Genomic DNA, 11138 nt, shown 5'->3' on the forward strand with positions numbered 1-11138 from the left:
TGCTCTGAATTGCAGGGGCCCAGGGGCCAGGCCCTGGGGAGAAGGGCCATGCTTGATCTAATGCTCCACTGTCACTGTATTGAAATTCTTATTGTTACAAAGAGAGGCCCCATGTTTTCATGTTACACTGGGTCTCACAAATTACATCGCCGATCTCCGCAGGAGGAAAACCGGGGTGGGGCCGATGAGTTCTTGTCCTTGTGGTGAGGGAGGAGCCACATGGACCACAGTTGGCTTGAAGTCTTGCGAAAGTTGGGCTCCTAAGGAGGGGGTGCTCAGTGCACCCAGCTGGGGTCTGAGGACCATAGACCCAGTGAGCAGCTGGACTGGGGGGCCAGTAGGAACCTTTGTATATTGGCCACCTTAGAGTGTCCTGAAACAGTGCCTCAATGGTTCTAGAGTGTGGTCCCCAAACCAGTGGCATCAGCATCCCCAGAAACTGGTTAGAAATGCAGATTCTCAGGCCCACAGACCTACAGAACCAGAAATTCTGGCAGGGCCCAGCAATCTGTGTTTCAACAGGCAAGCCCTCTGGATGATTCCGACAGGCACTCAAGCTTCAGAGCCACTGTCTAGACCAACCCTGAATCCAAGAGGGACCTCTCAGGGTTGGTTTCTAGAAGAGCAACAGTCTTCTGGCCTCTCAAGACAGAAGTGAGCCCTACGAGAAGACACTAAGGAGCCTGGCTTTTCTCTTGCCCAGGCCAAGGCGTCTGAAGGAAAAGCTTTGGACCATTACGAGCCTCCTGAGAATGTTAACTTGCTCTTTCTCCCCCTCCATCATGAATGTAATCTACGGGGCTAATAAAATGTCACTTAGGCCTCATTTCTGTGGGTACCCTGGTGGATACATAATATAGTCTATAAGTTCTCCCCACATAGGGAGATAAAGAAAAGCCGTGCAAAGACGAATATTCTAAAAGACATTAATGATGTGAATTCTGCTTTCAAGAAGCTAAAAGCCGCTGTGTTAGCTAATAGCTTTATGATCATATTTTAGACTCCTGGAAGTTACACACATCTAAGGTAAATATCTTTGTCAGGAAAGGGGCCTCATGGGATGCACAGAATATGAGAATATTAGAATTCTAAAGGGCAGCTAGAGATGGTAATAAAGTTGTGTCTCGTCTAGGAATAATTTTGAAAAATGCTAACGCAAATTGTAGAAACTCTCTGAAGAGTTAGTTCTTCGTGCTTTGGCCCAGTAGAATGAGTTATGAATGCACCGTATAGAATAGAAATTACAGAGCCACACTGGGTGTGGGGGGTGAGCCGAGATCTGCAGCATCCCCCTCCACTTCCCCACTAGCTAGGCAGAGCAGATGCCATTTAAACTTGCAGTGGCTGAAGCTCAGGGGGTTGCACACATTTATTTATTTTTGTTTATTTTTTATTTTTATTTTTTAATTGAGATGGAGTCTCGCTCTGTCACCCAGGCTGGTGTGCAGTGGCACAATCTCGGCTCACTGCAGCCTCTGTCACCTGGGTTCAAGTGATTCTTGTGCCTCAGCCTCCCAAATAGGTTGGACTACAGGTGCACGCCACCATGCCTGGCTATTCTTTTTTTTTTTTTTTTTTTTTTGTATTTTTAGTAGAGGCGGGGTTTTGCCATGTTGGCCAGGCTAGTCTCAAACTCCTCACCACCCACCTCAGCCTCCCAAAGTGCTGGGATTACAGGTGTGAGCCACTGCACCCAGCCTCACACATTTAGAAACTGTGCAAAGGAAGTGCCCATCTCTGGTTGAGTGGAGGCCTTTCACTGTGCCCTGGGTGAAGGGCATGGCAGGCTGAGGGCAAACCTGGGGTGCCCAACTTCCCTACCCTGGGAGCCGGGGCACCACAGGCCCCTGACAGTCCTGAAGGGGAGCCATTTCTGACTGGACACTTCTGTGCTGCGGGGAGAGGTCAGAGCTGGACCCTCCTCACTGCCTATCTTCTTTCCTTGGAATTCTACAAGCACTTCCTGAGTTCGTCTGAACCAGAGCGCTCCCTCCACGTGTGTGGGAGGATGGACAAACTCAGCCTGTAGGCTGGAGAACGGTCTTCCTTTCCCTGCTCTCTGTTCCCCGTAAGAGGTGCCTGGTTCATGGAGACAGAGGTCTGCAGGTCTCCCTTACATGTGCCCAGATTTTGATATTCTCTCAGTAGCACTTTCCCCTAAGAGGAATCTCTGGGTTTGCTGTAGACTGGCTGGCTGCAGCCACACCTGTGCCTGTTGGAAATATGTGCAGGCAGGTGCGTGACGGACTGATTCACAGAATTTTCTCTAAGCTGCAGGTGTGAACAGAAGATGAATTCAGGGTATCGTAACTGATGAAAAGGCTGCATGGATAGAATGGACTTTCCAAGTCATTAACACCAGCAGGAAAACATTAACTGGTCAGAGCAGCTTGTTGGGTCAAATGCCCCAGAGCCCCTGGGGGCTCTTTTCCTTCTCCTTGGTGTCAGCCCATTGGCAATCTCCTGTTCATCTTCTCCAACACATTTGCAGTGAAAGGGGACATGATACTGTTGGATAGATTTGCAAATGAAAGTATGTGATATTCTCTAAAGTTTGTGGGCATCTTCCCAACGTTGTAAGATTAAAAAGAAAGTTTTTTTTTTTTTTTAAGACAGAGTCTCAGTCTATCACCCAGGCTGGAGTACAATGGTGCAATCATGGCTCACTGCAGTTTTGTCCTCCTGGGCTCAAGCGATCTCCCTCCTCAGCCTCCCAAGTAACTGGGACTGCAGGTGTGTGCCACCATGCCTGGCTAATTGGAAAAGTTGTGTTTTGTTTTGTTTTGTTTTTTGTAGAAATAGAGTCTCAGTATGTTGCCCAGCCTTAAAATGAGAGTCATAATAAAGGAATATTCTCCAGATACACTGCACTTATTTCTTTTTAAAATTTTCCCTCTTTAAGTGACCTTTTCTTTCAAGAATGGGCCTCTGATGTTGGGTTTCCTTGGGTCTGCTGCTTTTCCTCCTTCTGAGATCATTCTTTGTGACATGATCACCATGTCCCTCACCTCTACCTCAGATGCTGCGATTGAAGGTTGCAGGTGGTGAGAAGAAAACAACTTGCACGGATGAATTCTTGAGACCAGGGTCCTGTATTTATCTCAGTGGCTTCAGTACAGGGCAGGGAAGCTCACCGAAGTTGTGACACACAGGTGAAATTATGGCTAAGTGGAATGCTTTTCAAAACTTTAGATGGCATTGTTGGGTTTGTGAATAAACTCTTTTCTGCTCCCAGGTGGCTCCCAGGAGCAGAGAAATTCAAGCAGGCTGTTGTGTAGGCTGGATTCCCACCTACTGCATGGAGAAACTGGAACATGGACATGGAACAGCATTTCTGCATGAAATCTTTTTTTTTTGTTGTTTTTCTTCTCTGGCTTTGAAATTTGCATTTCTTTTAGTAAAATAAACTGGTTCAAAAACATGTACACATCTTTGTTTTGTCCATGTCACTTAACAATTCCAAAGGATTTTGCATTTGTACAGGTTATTATTATTATTATTTTTTCAAGAATTCAGTGAAATAGAGCTAGTGTTAGCAGCTCCATATTTTAATTGGGAAAATGAGGCACATTCAAGGCCTGGCATCTTATCTAAGCACAGTCTCTTTCCACTGTATGAATCACAGTTTAGTGCTGTTCGAATCAGGGTTCTTCGTTGCATGCAACAGAAACTGTCTCATGCTGACTGAGAGAAGGATAATTGCCCGGCAGCTCTGGGAATTGTTAGGAGGGCAGGCGAGCCAGGCTTGGAGAATGGCGGAAGCAGAGGCACTGCAGCACGGACGCTCCGCTGCCACTGCTGCCACTCTCAGACCAGATTCTCATCTGCCCCTGTCCCTGAATGGCTGACTAGCCAGACGGAGGGCACAAGCTGGGTCGGGGCACAGAGGGGTCCAGGAATGCAGTGTTGGCTCCTCTTTGGCATCTCCAGTGGGATGTGGACTCTGCTCTCCTATTGGGGAAATTTCCAAATATGGGAAACTGATTTGGTTACTGATATATGCTCAAATCTTTTGCCCATTTATTTCTTGGGTTGATAACTTATTAACAAAAATTTCTTTCTAAAAAATCCTTCTGCAACATCTATCTTTAGGAATTTCTGGGAAACAAAAGCATAAGGAGTGGAGAGTCAGCTTATCCCCAAGTCATAAATTTAACATTATATACATTTCTCAGACTAAAATATTTATGGTCAGCTGTATATTACACAGGGTTATTTGGAAAATTTTGGTGTGTAGAATTAAGGAGCCATAGGATGCCTTGATCTCTCATTTTCTAGTTGTCAGGCACAATCCCAGAGGTGAAGGAAAAATAATTAAACAATGGAAGAAAAAAAGTCTCATTTGCTGTGTTTTGATTTTCAGAAAAGAAAATGTTCTAAAAGCCATAACCTCAGGAAACTAAGAAACAGTTTCTTATTTTGAACCAATTATTTTAATCTGTTAGTTTTTCTGTAATTATAATAAAAACATTTAACTGAGAGTGCATTGATCTGGTAGAATTTCGTACCACTTGCTTTAAATTGCACAATCCCGTTCTTCCTACCACATCAGTTAAAATGTATTGAACATTCATTACAACCTATCATTAAGGAGATGTATAAAGACCCAATCTTGAAGTGTTTAGCAATTAGGTAAAGTGGGTTGGTTCCCCATGAGAGCGCTGCATTTAGCTACCACATTTCACGGAGCAGCAGGGCTGTTAACCTCCCTGCCTATAAAGAAGTCAGGCAAGGACCTCACCCCTTGATTTCTGGCTTGATAATCTAGTCAAGGTATTTCACACTTTCCTAATGTTCACATGTTGGATTTCCCTGCTGCCTGGGCCCACGACCATTCTATATTCTATTTTCTTCCTTATCCATTCTGTATTCAAACTCCACACCTACCTGACAGCCACTGGGCCATGGCCTCTGTCAGCACATTTTATGAGAAAGGGGAAGCAGCTCTCCAGTCCTTAGCGCCTCAAAAGACCAGGGTTAGCCAAATGCGAAACAAGGGAAAACTTGGAAAGCTTGCAGAACAAGACAACAAAATCCAAAGACGCCTAGGGGGAGTCCAGGCTTCTGGCTGGAGTGGAATTTGCTGAAGTTAGAACAATTCTACGGTCCATTCTCAAGTAAATGCTTCCGTTAGTTCAGTGATAGGCTTTCTTGTGGAAATCATGTAGACTTGCATCTGTGAACCCAGTGACCGGTGTTGTGTGAAGAACTGGTTTCTGTGATCATTAAGATCTGTTTGTTAGGATGTGAGTTTGTGGAACTGTTGTATTGAAAGAGTAGGAATCCTGAGGAGTCATAAAAACAAACAAACAAACAAAAAACTCCACATATTTTCACTTTGGGAGGCTGAGGCTGGAGGATCACTTGAGCTTAGGAGTTTGAGACCAGCCTGAGCAACCTAGTGTGACCCCTTGTCTACAAAAAATTTAAAAAAATTAGCCGGGCATGGTGGTATGTGCCTCTAGTTCCAGCGACTTGGGAGGCTGAGGAAGAAGGATCACTTGAGCCCAGGAGGTCGAGACTGCAGTGAGCCAAGATCGTGCTACTGCACTCCAACCTGGGTAACAGAGTAAGACTCTGTCTCAAAAACAAAAAACCCCACATATTTTCTTCTCTTGCCCCTCAACACCCTACAAGTGCTCTCTTCTCCCCATAGAAGGAAGGAGAGGAAAACATTCACATGTCAACACTAGCATTCCTCAACCTCACCACTTTAATACCCTTAAGGTGGTATTGGGCTGATTGAAATTCCTGATCTCTTCTTTTGCAAGTCCTGTGTGAGGGGTCCATACCAACCTGTGAAATGTGGGAGTACTTGACACCTATTGACTCCAATGGAGCTTTGACCAAAACTGACCCATTTCATCCTGTTGGGTCTGTGCAGGCAAATTATCATCTTCACCACCATCATCATAATCACTACATTGCCCAACTTTTTGCATCGTATTTAATTAAAATTCCAAAAGCAAAAAACATTGCATAAGAGAAAGTGGGTAGAATTTCGGAAGTAGTGATGCAAAAAATAAAAAACAAGTATGGATATATAAAATTGGAATAAGGCTAAAAATCCACACACTTACCATCAGTGGGCCAAAATTTGGCTCTGAGCTTTTGAGTCAAACCAGGAGGAGTCCAACTGGTTTTAGAATGTGAGCCAGAAGGAATATTTTTGGGGTTCAGGTAATCAGTAGATTGTGATGATGACAGCATTTCTCATGTATTTAAATTGAATTTGCTTTTAAAAGCTAGACAATTATAATGCTATTAATTTCCTCTATTGCTCACCCTTCCTTCTATAAAGTTCCAACATGAAATAAATGAACATTAAAAATCCCCCGAAAAAAACCAAATCTGCCCAAGACACAAAATTATGTCCACCTTACATGTGAAGTTGTGAACTGTTCTACCCGTGAATGTTGTTACAGAGCCCGTTTTCAGTAAAGAGGAAACAAGAGTCCTCTCACGGTAACAGCAGTTTTTTGATGGTGCAGTAAGCATTCCATAATCGCACCCAAGGGGTGGGCACGGGATCCAAGCAGGCTGATGCGAATTCCCTCACTGGAATTTAAATCGTAGAGTGATGTAGAGACAGAAAATGCCCGGCTGTCATTCATCCAGTTCCTGCACCTCGTGGGCTGGAGTCCAGTCTCTGAGGCCCCTCGACCCCTGGGCAGACCTACTGGCCCTGTCCTTTGTGAGCTTGGACCTTCTGCCTTCTTCCCTCTCCTGTGAGACTACCAGCTTCCCCCTGCCACCCTCAGCCTCCGATAATATCTTTCTTTACTTACGATAATCAGAGACTCAGTTCCTGTTTCTTGCAACCCAAGTATTCTGACTGGTGTGCTTTCAATACGGTTTCAGAGTGAAATACAGTCAGTGGGATGGTTTTAGGTGGCACACAAGGAACATTTACATTTTTCAGTTATGTAATTATTTTAATGCACATTCCGAAAAACTATAAACAGCACATCAAACCCACAATGTCATGGGTATTATTGCTTAGAATGACTTCAATACATTTATTTAAGTCAAAAAGTGAGTCATTTAAAAGAAAAACACTACGCGATAGTACAGGTGTCCCTGGCTATGGGGGAGAAGCAATCTCAAATGTGCTGTTCTAATAGCTTGCAGAGGCCATGAGGAGGTCACATTTTTGTAAGAGAGGGAGCGCTAGATCTGAGTGTTGAGGAGCTCCCTCTACCATCGTGGGACACGGTGAGAGATGAGTGGTTGGGGCGGTCAGAGCTGAGGGGGAGCCTCCTGCCATGGCCCAGAAAGAGGGACCAGGCATGGACTGGAGAGAAAGGGATGGAAGCTTTGAGCCCTGCAGATGACCCTTCATCCTCCTCCTCCTTGGCTGGCGGGCATAAAGCAGATCCACCAGGGAGGAGGGGTGCTTCAGGAGCCCTCCCTGGGTTTCTTTTCTTTCTCCCTTTTCCCTTCTTCCTTCCCCATTTCTGTTATCATTGAGTGTCCTCTAACCACCCCACTTCCCCCACCTCAGGCCTGTCTGGCTTTGCTGGCTGAGTGGTCCAGCATGGTGGTTATGGTAGGTGTGAGGCTTTGGAGGCCACCCTGCCCTCAACAAGGGGATGACTGTGGAGAATCACCCCAATTCTGCAGCCTCTCATCTGAAGCTCAGGCCATCAGGAGGGAGCCCTCAGGCTTCTCTCTGATGTTTCTTCCATTTGTCAACCTCTAAGCTCAGGCCACAGACAAGGTGGAGGAGCCCCCAGCATGTTTAAACAGGCTCTTTCCCTGTCACCCCTCACCACCTCCCACCACACACCAACCTGGAGGTCTCCTTGGTACTTTGCCAAGTCAGGGAATGGGGAGGGTCTGACCCTGTGGCTTCAAGCTAGAACTCTCCCCATTCTTCCCCACCTACTTGGCTCTGCTCCCTAAGCCAGCTGCCCATCCTGCCAGGGCACAGTGGATGTAAACCCCACAATACCCAGTGGCTTCTTTGCACATACATTGTTCTGTCTATATCAAGACCCCAGAACAATGTTCGTGCTAAAGAAGCCACTGGTTTTATTGTGGGGCTTTATCTTTTTTTTTTTTTTTTGAGAGGGGGTCTTGCTCTGTTGCCCAGGCTGGAGTGCAGTGGCATGATCTTGGCTCACTGCAACCTCTGCCTCCCAGGTTCAAGTGATTCTCCTGCCTCAGCCTCCCGAGTAGTTGGGACTACAGGCATCCACCACCATGCCCGGTTAATTTTTTATATCTGTAGTAGAGATGGAGTTTTACCATATTGGCCAGGCTGGTCTTGAACTCCTGACCTCAGGTGATCTGCCCACCTCAGCCGCCCAAAGTGTTGAGATTACAAGCCTGAGCCACTGCTCCTGGCCCGTGGAGCTCTATCTTAATTCTGCCTTTAAGGACCTAATAAATCACTTTACCTCTAGTTCCTCAGCTATACAATTAGTCGGCTGTGTTATCCGAGCTCTGTGTCACTTATTTATGGCTGCTAAACAAACCACCCCACACCTTAGTGGCTTAAAGCAACACTGGTTTATGATTTCACAATCCCGCGGGTTGACTGGGTTGTTGTTAGCGGGTCTTGCCTGTGTGACCTCGACAGGTGGGTCAGCCAGGGGTGGGCTCATCTGGGACACCTGGGACTCTCTCCCTCCCCATGATCTTTCATCCTGGGCTTCTTCCTCCCATGGTGGCCACAGGTGTTCCGAGGGGATGAGGTTGGACACTGCAAGGCCCTTGAAGGTGTAGGCTCTGAGGCTGCACAACTTCACTTCCACTGCATTCTCTTGGTCAAAGCAGCAGACAAGGCCGGCCTGGACACAGAGTGGAGAGGTGAGCTACACCCTTTGATAGCCATCTGAGTGGCTGTAAACCCTTGCCCTGCCCCATGGGGCTCCCGTGGGTGTTGATGGGGTGTCTTGTATGCAATATTTTGTTTTGTTTTGTTTTGTTTCAGACGGAGTTTGGTCCTGTCGCTCTGTCGCCCAAGCTGGAGTGCGGTGGCGCGATCTCGGCTCACTGCAAGCTCCGCTTCCCTGGTTCACGCCATTCTCCTGCCCCAGCCTCCCGAGTAGCTGGGACTACAAGCGCCGGCCACCACGCCCAGCTAATTTTTTTTTCTATTTTTAGTAGAGACGGGGTTTCACCGTGTTAGCCAGGATGGTCTGGATCTCCTGACCTGGTGATCCACCCGCCTCGGCCTCCCAAAGTGCTGGGATTACAGGCGTGAGCCACCGAGCCCGGCCCGTGGAATCTTTTTTTATCCCGGCTGACTGCCTAATGCTTAAGTGTCTGACCGTGCCCCAGGCGTCCCACACACAGGTTTATCCTGGCAGACCCCTTCATTGCTCTTGTCCCGTCTGTGTTCAGTTCATTCCTACCAAGACAGCCACTCTCTAGGAGAGCCCTGACGAGGAAAGAAGTTAGGTTCAGGTACATCCGACAGGGGAGACACAGAGGAGGCCTCTCAACAAGACACGTGAGTTAATAGAAGCAGAGCATTCCACAGCCCAGAGAAGAGGGCGGCGCACCTCTCAGGACCGATAGGAAGTGGGGAGCCATCTGGGACATGGGAAGCCCACCGGCGGGCGGGGAGCGAAAGAGTGCGGGTGATCTGCGGGCCTGTGTCTTTTTTTGGGGTCCAGGGCATTACCTAGGTGGGAGTTCCAATTGGTGGGTTCAGAGCAGGCAGGCGTGAGTTCCCTAGAGTCCTGCTGAGACTGAGAGGTGGCCACTGGGGCGTATCTCCGCAGTGCATGTATTGTGTCTGGTTAGTAGAGCCAGTCAAGTAGGTTGTATTTAGCTGTCCCACGGGGAGGCGGTCACCAGGAGGGGTTTGTATGAGCCAGATATCTGAACTGACCACATTGAGGAAATGGGAGGAGACAGAGAACTGGGACAGTGACTAAGCCCTGCTTCTGGTATGGGAAACTGCTTAAAGCTGTATTCAAAATGGACGCTGAAGCAACACAAAATTATAGAAACTCGCTACAAATAGCAAGACAAGTCATTTCTTTTTTTGAAACAGGGTCTTGTTCTGTTGCCCAGGCTGGAGTGCAGTGACCTAATCACGGTTCACTGCAGCCTTAATCTCCTGGGCTCAAGCAATCCTCCCACCTCTGCCTCATGAGTAGCTAGGACCACAGGCATGCACCACCACTCCTGGATAATTTTTAAAAAGCTTTTTGTAGAGACAGAGTCTCTCTGTGTTGCCCAGGCTGGTCTCAAATTCCTGGCCTCAAGCAATCCTCCTGCCTCAGCCTCCCAAAGTATTGGGATTACAGGTGTGAGCCACTGCACCTGGCCAAGATAACTCATTTTTTTTTTCCTGCTCTATGAAGATGCCAGGGTTATAGTGGAGCTCCCAGGAGAGACACAGTTTCCAATGATTTTATCAAAAGAAACATGGAAAGGGCTTTGGGGACATTTAGTGTTGTTAAGATCCTAGAAGCCACAGGGGTTTAGAATTTCCTTAGGACTTCTCTGTGCTCTCCAGAGTCTCATTCAATCCCAATCATCATCATCATTAATGATAATCAGTATTATCATCACTGAGCACCTGAAGAGCTTAGCGCTCAGAAAAGAGAACGAGGATAAAGCACTGCACATGTTTTTCCTTAGCAGTGGCATGAACTATTGGGGGCAACAGTCATTGTTTTGGAGGCTTATGCTTGTAGTCCACCTGTGCTAATTGTGTATATATTTTAGAGTTCTCACATAGCTTCTCATTTTTTTTCTCTTAAGAAAAAAAAAAAAAGAAATATCTGAGACTTTATTTTGATCTTTCACATCCAGCTAAAGAAGGTTCTTTAAAGATAAGTGGGTTTTGCAATCTGGTGAAAGCCATGAAGCTATTCGGCTCAGTGAGTTCCTATCAACTGCATCTGAAAAGAATTGGTAAAGACTACAATACTAAAAATTCATTTTTTTAATTTTAAAAAAGTTCCATAAGAAATATGTACTTACGGTAAGATAAGTTTCAAACGTATAAAAACATGAAAAATGGAAATTAAAAATCTGTGCTCTCAACTTTTATAGCAGGGCCCCCAGAGGCAGCCACTGATTGTAGATTTTGTCCTGAATTTTTCTGGTGCTTGCTGTCCTAAATTGATGTAACATGCTTGTACCTCTACTTCGTGATTTATCAACTTTAAGTA

General features: G+C 46.4%; 1 long non-coding RNA gene across 1 annotated transcript; it reads left to right on the plus strand.

The window, feature by feature from the left end:
• The first annotated feature begins 3018 nt into the window (after positions 1-3018).
• Positions 3019-3427, plus strand: LOC106997083 (uncharacterized). Its single transcript, XR_001443194.3, has 2 exons — positions 3019-3152; positions 3236-3427. It is a non-coding gene; the product is annotated as an uncharacterized LOC106997083 (long non-coding RNA).
• Positions 3428-11138: the final 7711 nt, after the last annotated feature.

This window comes from Macaca mulatta, chromosome 2 (assembly GCF_049350105.2).
Source record: "Macaca mulatta isolate MMU2019108-1 chromosome 2, T2T-MMU8v2.0, whole genome shotgun sequence".
In the NCBI taxonomy this organism is placed as follows: Eukaryota; Metazoa; Chordata; class Mammalia; order Primates; family Cercopithecidae; genus Macaca; species Macaca mulatta.